Here is a 9537-nt window from a genome sequence, read left to right on the forward strand (position 1 = left end):
CAAAGTCGGTTTTCTGAATCTTCAGCCTTCACCAGTATTCCTTGTGGAGTTTGTCTTGTTTTGCACGAGTGCACAGACAATGGTCTCAATTCTCCCAAAACTTGTGTTTATTTCCAAAATTGGTTGAAATTTTAATTGAAGGTGAAGTGTATACACACACACACACTCTCTCTCTCTCTCTTTTCATTAAACACACACACTCGTACACACCCACTCTCTGATAAAGGCAGTCAAATCAATCTCAAGCAAAAGCAAGAAAGTCTACATGCTGGCTGAATTGAAACCTTCAAAGGAGCTCACTGGTGGGGCTTGGTACACAGATAACCAGTTTGATTCAGAGTTTATAAGTGTCCTGAAGCTGCATTGTGTGGAGTTAGTATTGAAACAAGGTTTGACATCCACCATAATACATGCATGTGGATCTGTTGGAGTTGAAAGGCTTCTCACAAACTAAGCGGTTTATCAGATGAACATGACAAATTGCAGAAGAAGATAATGGTGTAGTTCATGTGTATAAAAAGCTTTTTGAGAGAAAGGAGCGAGCTTTTGACATCTTTGCAAGTTGTCATGTTGAGCGTCGGGCACCTCGAATTCCAAGTGTTTGAAAAGCTCTGGGACATGGATTGTGACCTTTAACGGCTGAAAGAACTGAAAGGCAACATTCATCAATGAAGACCATACTCTTGAAAATTTTCTTTGAAATGTATATATGATCTATGCATTCGAGAGGCTGCTCGGATTTCTTCATCTTGAATCTTGAAACTCTTATTGACAGAAATAAAACAGAGTCCTGACATTATTTTCTCATCTTGTTTATTCATCTGTTCGATCTTTTATCCTGAAATTTATCAAGGTCTTCTGAAGACGCGACTTTGCTTTCACAAACCCTTTGACATCTTTGGTGAACCCGACGTGAAAGCGTCGCAGAAATTTCAGGATGGGAGATACTTCAGCCTCTATTTCAGCTTCGTCTACAATTCCAGCTGCCTCTACTTCAACTCCATCAATGACTGCTGCGTCAAGTACTTCAACAGAGGATCTAAAGCAGATTTTGCAGAATATGTCCATGTATATGCAGCTCCAAAATCAGCAAACACAATTGTATATACAGCAGCAACAACAATTGCATCAACAGCAGTTGTCTCAGCAAAGGCAACTCTATTCGGAGCAGGAGAATGCAAACAGCGCGACTACGGCTATTGAAGCAGTTGAGAGTGAGAAGAAGCTATTTGACGGGCGTAATGTTTCAGCATATTTGAAGACATATGAGATCAAGATGGGGTTTTTTGGAGTTCCTGCTGGACTTATGAGTAAGTACTTCCTTCGTCTTGTCACACCTGCTTTGAGGACAAAAGTGACTGATCTTTTTATTCAAAATACACATTGGCAAGTTTTTAAGAAGGCCTTAAAAGAAGAATACTTCCTTGAGGACTTTGGTATGGCTACTCGGCGGTCATTCCGAGAGTGGGTCTACATGCCAAACAAAGGTCTCGCTGCTTCGGAGTTGATTCGAGAATTCGAAGAGAGGTATAGTCAGCTTGATGCCATTGAACAAAGAGAATTGGATGTTGAAAAAGTTGAGCTTTTCTTGCAAGCTGCAGATCCTGCTCTTCAAGAAGAATTGGGTGAGCTTCTTGAAGATCGCACGCAGCCTATGGGTCTTAAAACTGATTGGCAGGATGCTCAGGATGCAGTCTCGACTTTGACCAAGAGGAGGATATGGAAGACTCGCCTACAGAATGGTTCCATGACACCTACACCATCATCTGCTCCTATACCTACTTCTATCCCTGTTATTTCTTCTCCTCCTCAGCCAGTTTCTTGGCCTATGCCAGTGCCTACTGTTTCCACTCCACCTATTCCTCCTGTTCCACGACCGATACCTACACCTTCTGCTCCAAAACCATCCGCTCCATCGGTACCTACTTCTCTTGATGACATAATCAAAGGCATCACAGATTTGACACTGGAGTCAGTCAAAGCGGAGTTGGTGGGAAAGTTGAAGAAGCAGTTTGCATCGACTGCGCCTGCTACTTCTTCTAGTGCTCCTACTGTACCCAGGAGTGCTCCTAGTGCACCTAGGAGAGATCGGAGGTGTATTTGGTGTGATAGTACGGACCATCAGCATTGCAGGGATTGTGACTCTTTCCAGGATGCAAGGAGGCAGAATTTGGTATATTGGAGGCAAGATGGTAAGATTTGGTTGACTGAGACAGGAGCTCCACTTGCTACCAACTTTGGTAAAGGTGGAATGAAGAAGTTAGTGGAGGACATGGCTGCGCATACTTCTTATGTGACAGCTAGAGGTGATGCTTCTGCATATGGAGTACAGATTGAGAAGGGATCAGAGACTCAGTCCGCACTATGGACTTATGCTATGGAGACTGCAAACAAGGAGAAAATTCAGCAAACTGTTTTGACTAGTGCAGGCTCTAGCATCAGATCAGAGACAGGTTGGGACTCGCCTGTTGATAGGTATTCTATTTATGCTTATTTGGCTAAATCTCATGGTGCAGATGTACTTGTTGAGGAGAAATGTAAGAGGGATGAAGAAAATCCAAGTGCAGCTAAGAAGACTAGAGGGGGTGAGTTTGTTTCTCCACCTACTGCAGGACCGTCTTCAAGACCAGGGCCAGATCGACAGATGGAGGATGCTCAAAAGAGAGAAAAGAGGCAAGAGCCTAGAGAGAGAAAGCGGCCAGGATTCAGATTGATGTCCGATATTGAGATATCTACAGACATGAAGAAAATCTTTAATGATAAGATACTTGGCAGTGAGGTGACTTTCACTATTTCTGAGATTTTGGGCATCTCAAAAAGAGAGTTTCAGGATCAATTTCAGGAGGTCTTGAAGAGGAAAAGACATGCATTGGCTACCACTGATACACAGGGAGTTTTGATTGGAGAGTTGGATGAGGATGAGGATGAGGTTATGGTTGATAATGCTTCTGTTTTTCCGCAGGTAGAGAAGAGGGTTCAGCCTATGCATTATGCTGAAATTGATGAGCCTGTCATGATACCGTGTAGTCACTTTTTGCGGAGCCATTGGGCTAGGGCAACTACATAGACGATGGTAAAGATTGGAGAGAAACAGGTGCCTTATGTTGCATTGGTTGATCATGGTTCAGAGATTAATCTCATAGTTCGTGGAGTTTATGAGAGTAACAGATGGCCTATGGATGTAGAGCATGGGTGGCGTATGAGAGCCGCCAATAACACTGCAGGTGATTTGTATGCTGCCTGCCCTAGTGTCAGGGTATCTATTGGTGATGTAGAGGAGGATTTTCATTTCTTTGTGCAAGATTCATGCTCTTATCCCATAATTCTTGGTCAGCCATTCATTACAGAGATGCGCATGGAAACAAAGGTCATGGATGATGGATCTGCTTATGCACGGATTCGCAGTAAAGATGGTATGAGAACAGCTCAGTTTATGACTGTATGTGTGAACAATGTTAGAAACAGAGATACTCTCAGAGATGCACCTTTGCCCACTGTGAGGGATTCGGGTTTTCATTAGGTACCGCCGTTTCGCGAGACGATGGTGGTACAGAGGAGAGGAGATTGGAGTTCTCGCCTCCTGGCAGTAGTGTTTCCTCCTTCGGTTATGTTGGAATTTCAGCAAACAGTTTGATGAGTTATCAGAAGACTTCTAGGTTGTCTAGAGCTGCCAGGCAGTATATATGCAAGAAGGAGAAAAATTTGAAAAATGCAAGAATTTTGGAGGATGATGAGCACATAGATGGTATGTATGACAGTGTGATTTGTGCAGATACGATGATAGAGATGGGAGATATGCTGAAAACTGATATGCTGAATTGTCATGGTAATGTATTAGTGCAGTCCCTGGACATGTTTCATGAAATTGTAGATTTTATGTCACAGATTGAGTCAGGGCTGAGGTAACTCAGCAAAAAGTGTTGAGTGCTGGAGAAATTCAGCAAATAGAGTTTCCAGCTGGTTATGATCAGCTTTCAGAGAGACAGAGGGCTGAAAATTTTCAGCCAATAGAGTTTACTGCTGAAATATTTCAGCATTCAGAGTTTGGGGCTGTTTCTGTGCAGTCCATAGAGCAGAGGGCTGAGAATATTCAGCCATTGGAGTGCAGAATTGCTGATTTATAGCAAGGTTTATGTAATGCAGAAGAGCATAATGAAGCCAGGGTTGACACGAAATACAAAACTGTGGATAAGAAGGTGAAGCCGGTTGCTGTACCACTTCCATCTGACAGTGATCAGCAAATAGAGAGGGCTGCTAAACAGCAAATTTTGAGGAATCCGGAGCATATTGGTCATAAGTTTTCAGTAGAGACTCTTGCTGAATTGAAAATTGGAAATGGTGATTTCTTGTTACCCATAGAGAAGCAATTCTTTCAGGATATGCTTGAGCGTCATGGAAGGGGATTTGCTTTTGTCCCACATGAGATTGGATGTGTGAATCCTGATATTGTTGCTCCTATGGTCATTTTTACTATTCCTCATATCCCATGGAATCTCCGACCTATTCCAGTGCCTAAAGCACACTTGGCAAAGCTGATTGATTTATTGAATGAGAAAATCAGGATGGGAATCCTTGAGCCTTCATCTGCACCATACTCAAACAGGTGGTTTACAGTTCCAAAGAAGAATGGTACTCTTCGATTTATTCAGGATATGCAGCCAGTGATCAGAGTTACTATCAGGAATGTTGGTATAGGTCCAGTTGTGGATGAGTTTGCAGAGGCATTTGCTGGACGTGCCATCTATTCTTTGGGTGATTTGTATTCAGGATATGATCAGTTTCAGCTGGCTTTGGAAAGCAGGGACATAACCACCATGAGAACTCCTATTGGGCTTGTCAGGATGTGTACCTTGCCTCAAGATGCCACTAATTCTGTTGCGCATATGATGAATGCCATGCATAAGGTCCTTCGTGATTACATACCTCAGCTTACTATGCCTTTCTTGGATGATGTGCCCATTAAGGGGTGTGCAGAAGAAGAGAAGAATGAGAGCCTAAATGAGCAAGGATGCAGATACTTTGTGGCTGATCATATTTCAGCATGTGAGAAGATTTTGGCTAGGTTAGAAGAAGTGAACTTGACACTTTCAGGGCAAAAATCTGTTTTTGGAGTGAATGAGGTTGTTATTGTTGGGCATATGTGTGGATATTATGGCAGGAAACCCTCACCTGATAAGGTGAATGCTATAGGCAAGATTGCAGAGTATTGTTCTACTACTTCAGAGGTACGAAGATTCATTGGTGCTTGTGTGTTTTATATGATTTGGATACCTCATTTTGCACACATAGCAGATTGTTTGTATCAGTTGCTTCGAAAGGGGCAGAAATTCTATTGGAATGAGAGTCACACTAGAACCATGCGGAAATTGAAGAAGTTATTGCAGAATGCTTCTACTCTCAGAAAAGCGGATTATAATTGTGATAGGCCTATTGTGTTGACAGTTGACACTAGTCCAATTGGCATAGGTCGGGCTGTGGGTCAAGATGATGCAGATGGAAATAGGTATGCTATTCGGTTTGGGGCGAAAGTCCTAAACGAGCGACAGAGGAGATATCCGCAAATCAAGAGGGAGTTATTGGGGATTGTCACGGCTCTCAAATGTGACAAGGAGTACTTTATTGGAGCTTCAGTTGTGGTAGAGACAGATTGCTTGCCATTGATTGGTATGATCACGAGTTGCTCTACTCCGGATATAGCTATGTTGAGATGGATTGCATACATCAAGTCATTAAATCCGGAATTTAAACACATAGCAGGGAAGGATAATCCAGTGGCAGATATGTTGTCTAGAGCTAGATATGATGATGAGGTGACACTACTTGCAGAAGAGGATGATGCAGAAATTTCAGCCACTATGGTTGATCATGTTTGTCATGTCTATGATATTGTGGCTTTCACAGAAGAGCTCTATGTTGGAGATTGGTTGCAGATTGGCAGGTACCTTAGTACACTAAGCAAAAGAGATGAATGGGCAGATGAAGAGTTTAAGAAGATCAGAAGGAAAGCCTATGGTTATTTTCTCAAGGACGGATTTCTTTGGAAGCATCCAAAGAAAAGAGGTGGATTACCTTTGCGGGTTGTCTGCGATAGAGAGACACAGTTACAGGTGATGAGGGAGTTTCATGAGAGTCCTTGGGCTGGTCATAGAGGAGTGTGGGCTACTTATGAGAAAATCAAGGAGAAATATTGGTGGAAAGGCATGTATAGAGATGTTTCTCACTTTGTTGAGACTTGCAGAGATTGCCAGATGTATTCAGTAGTGCGTCATCGAGATGAGCTTCATCCGACCTATCCACTATGCATTCATTATAAGTGGGTAGTTGATTTGGTTACCATGCCTATGGGTCTATGGCAGATGAGGTACATTGTTTTGGCTAGAGAGGATCTTACCAATCATGTTGAGGGCAGATCTTTGAGAACGAAGACCACTAGTGCAGTGTGTAAGTTCTTATTGGAGGAAATTTTCTGTAGGTATGGTTGTATGGGTAAGATCACTGCGGATCGTGGTGAATTGGATGCAGATGAAGCTAGGGAGTTTTTCTCTCAGCTAGGAATCAAGTTGGCTCTAACCACAGCATACAATCCAGAGGGAAATGGAAAGAGTGAAAGAGGGCATCCACCGATAGTGAAAGCATTAGCCAAAGCATGTAGAGGACGGATTGGAGAATGGCCAAGACTTCTATCATTTGCTTTATGGGCTGATCGTACGACTCATAGTGTTACCACAGGATATATGCCTGCAGAGTTGATGTATGGTCAGAAACCTGTTATGCCGATTGAGACTTGTGCTTTGACTTGGTCAGTTTTACCTTGGCAGGAGGATTTGACGAGAGAAGAGCTCTTAGCTCTTCGGATTCGACAGTTGGAGAGGAGACCTGAGGATATTCAGCTAGCTATTGACAGGTTGAAGGTTGCTAGACTAAGGAATAAGGACAGGTTTGACAGTAGGCATTGCTTGCGGCCAAGAGCAATAGAAGAGTGAGATTAGGTATTGGTCTTTGATAGCAGCCTTGAAAATCAGCATACTGCACTTCAGAAGATGGTGAAAAGATGGTTTGGGCCGTATATAGTCAGACATGTCTTTGATAATGCAACATATGAGCTGATAGAATTGGATGGAACAATGCTTTGAGTGCCTATTGCTGGAAAAAGAATCAAGATTTTCAAGAAAAGAAATGATGAGGATTATGCATTGGAAGAATTTTCAAGAGAAGAGCAACCGCAAGAAACTCCAATGGAAGAGACAGATGATATGACAAATAAACTTGTTGATCTACCGGAAATGCATAACGAAGAGATTGATCTGTTTGTGGAACTTGATGATAATGATCATGGGTAGTTGGCCCATCCGGAGGATGCGTAGGATTAGAGGGGGTGGATGTCGTATTGCTACGCATTCGAGGTGTGAAAACCACCCAAAAGTTGTGCATGAGATTTGTTACTTTGTACATATTTTGATGTAGACGTTGTGCTTTGCTTTGCTTGAACATTTTTCTTTCAGTTGGTTCATGTTCAACTTTACAGAAGAAACAAGCGTAAGTTTCCTTAAGAGGTGAACTGTTTTTCCTCACAACTGAGAATGGAACGGTGGATATCTTGTTTATCCATCTCTTTCTACATTATACATACTTGATGCTCACACAGCAGGTTGTTATTGTTTTGCCATTGATCTGACTGGGAGGTGCTTTGCAATGGGGAGTGCAGATGCTCTTGTGAAATGCTTTGTGTTCGTACTTTTACCAAGCTTGAAGCAAAGCAAAAGACCTAGAGTTGAAGGGACATGCAACGTGAAGAGGAAAAGATGCTGCTTTTCTGTGTGTGTAAGAGAGGAAAGTGTGGCTAAATAAGTGGGTTTTTTCTGGTTTATGACGCAGGTAAAAGAGGGGAAATTTAAAAAGCTAAAGAGGCCGGGACAGAAAAAGAGGTGAAGACTAATCTAGGAAAAAAAAGACAGAGTATTCGGAAGGAAGGCGTAGAAAACAAGTGAGGAGGAACAGAGCATGAAAAAAGAAGAAAAAGTTGTCCACTGGGTGTTCTTCTGAAGGTCTTTGAGTCTCGATCGAATGCCTGAGGAAGAAGGAACGCAATGCTGGAACAAAATGAGGAAGAAAGGCAGAAAAGCCATGTCCGATTTGCAGCGCAATGCGAAGAATTGTACTTTGCTTACGATCAGAGGGCAGTACAGGTAACTCAATAACAAAAACAGGGAGTTGAAGAGGAGTTTCAGAGTTGCCAGATTGACATAACAAGCATAAGAATGTCGCATGTTTGGATGGATTCATCACGGTATAATGTGCTCAATTCTTGATGCTCTCCGAGATAAATGAAATCAGTTTTTTTTTTCGCACGGTTGGACTGGTTCTCTATGCTGTAATTCGTCGTATTGTTGATGTATTTTGCAAGGCGTTTCAATATAGAAACGATGCACTGGCCTTGGTAAATTCATTTGGATTTCCGCAGTCATTGGGAACATATGAATGGGCACCTACCTTCAATCTCAAAATCAACAGAGAGTTCGGTTCTACAAGGCAAAGATTTCCATCTGATTTTGTTATGCTTACGAGAGCGAGACTTGCTGGAAAGGTTTGCCATCTGTGGAGACTATTGCTGATGCTGTGAGAAAATATGGAATCACAAAAGAAGAGCTAAGGGTTAAAGACGTCAAGCAGCTTATGGATATGCTAGTGCTGGATGGTGAGATAGAAGAGACTGTGAGCACAGGCACTGGCCCATTTTCTGCTTTCCCTCCAGTTGCTCCTGCTATGCCTGTGTACTCTCTCTACCATGGGGTATCTGCTCGTCTCGCGATGCTAACTTCACTTCTGTAAGCAAATTTCTGCAGACGAAAGACATGATACGTGTCCCAAAACTTGGTATATACAAGGACACTGTGTTGTATCGAGGCTCACAAAGTCGGTTTTCTGAATCTTCAGCCTTCACCAGTATTCCTTGTGGAGTTTGTCCTGTTTTGCACGAGTGCACAGACAATGGTCTCAATTCTCCCAAAACTTGTGTTTATTTCCAAAATTGGTTGAAATTTTAATTGAAGGTGAAGTGTATACACACACACACTCTCTCTCTCTCTCTTTTCATTAAACACACACACTCGCATACACACACTCTCTGATAAAGGCAGTCAAATCAATCTCAAGCAAAAGCAAGAAAGTCTACATGCTGGCTGAATTGAAACCTTCAAAGGAGCTCACTGGTGGGGCTTGGTACAGAGATAACCAGTTTGATTCAGAGTTTATAAGTGTCCTGAAGCTGCATTGTGTGGAGTTAGTATTGAAACAAGGTTTGACATCCACCATAATACATGCATGTGGATCTGTTGGAGTTGAAAGGCTTTTCACAAACTAAGCGGTTTATCAGATGAACATGACAAATTGCAGAAGAAGATAATGGTGTAGTTCATGTGTATAAAAAGCTTTTTGAGAGAAAGGAGCGAGCTTTTGACATCTTTGCAAGTTGTCATGCTGAGCATCGGGCACCTCGAATTCCAAGTGTTTGAAAAGCTCTGGGACATGGATTGTGAC

At 42.4% G+C, this 9537-nt stretch overlaps 1 pseudogene across 1 annotated transcript; it reads left to right on the forward strand.

Annotated features, from left to right (window-relative positions):
* Nucleotides 1-220: 220 nt before the first annotated feature.
* Nucleotides 221-9051, forward strand: LOC148036064 (uncharacterized; annotated as a pseudogene). Its single transcript, XR_015690986.1, has 3 exons — nt 221-416; nt 8585-8751; nt 8886-9051. The product of XR_015690986.1 is annotated as an uncharacterized LOC148036064 (transcript).
* The last annotated feature ends 486 nt before the right edge of the window (nt 9052-9537 follow it).

This window comes from Lygodium microphyllum, chromosome 5, assembly GCF_053477565.2.
Source record: "Lygodium microphyllum isolate KBCC chromosome 5, Lygodium_microphyllum_v1.1.10, whole genome shotgun sequence".
Lineage (NCBI taxonomy): Eukaryota > Viridiplantae > Streptophyta > Polypodiopsida > Schizaeales > Lygodiaceae > Lygodium > Lygodium microphyllum.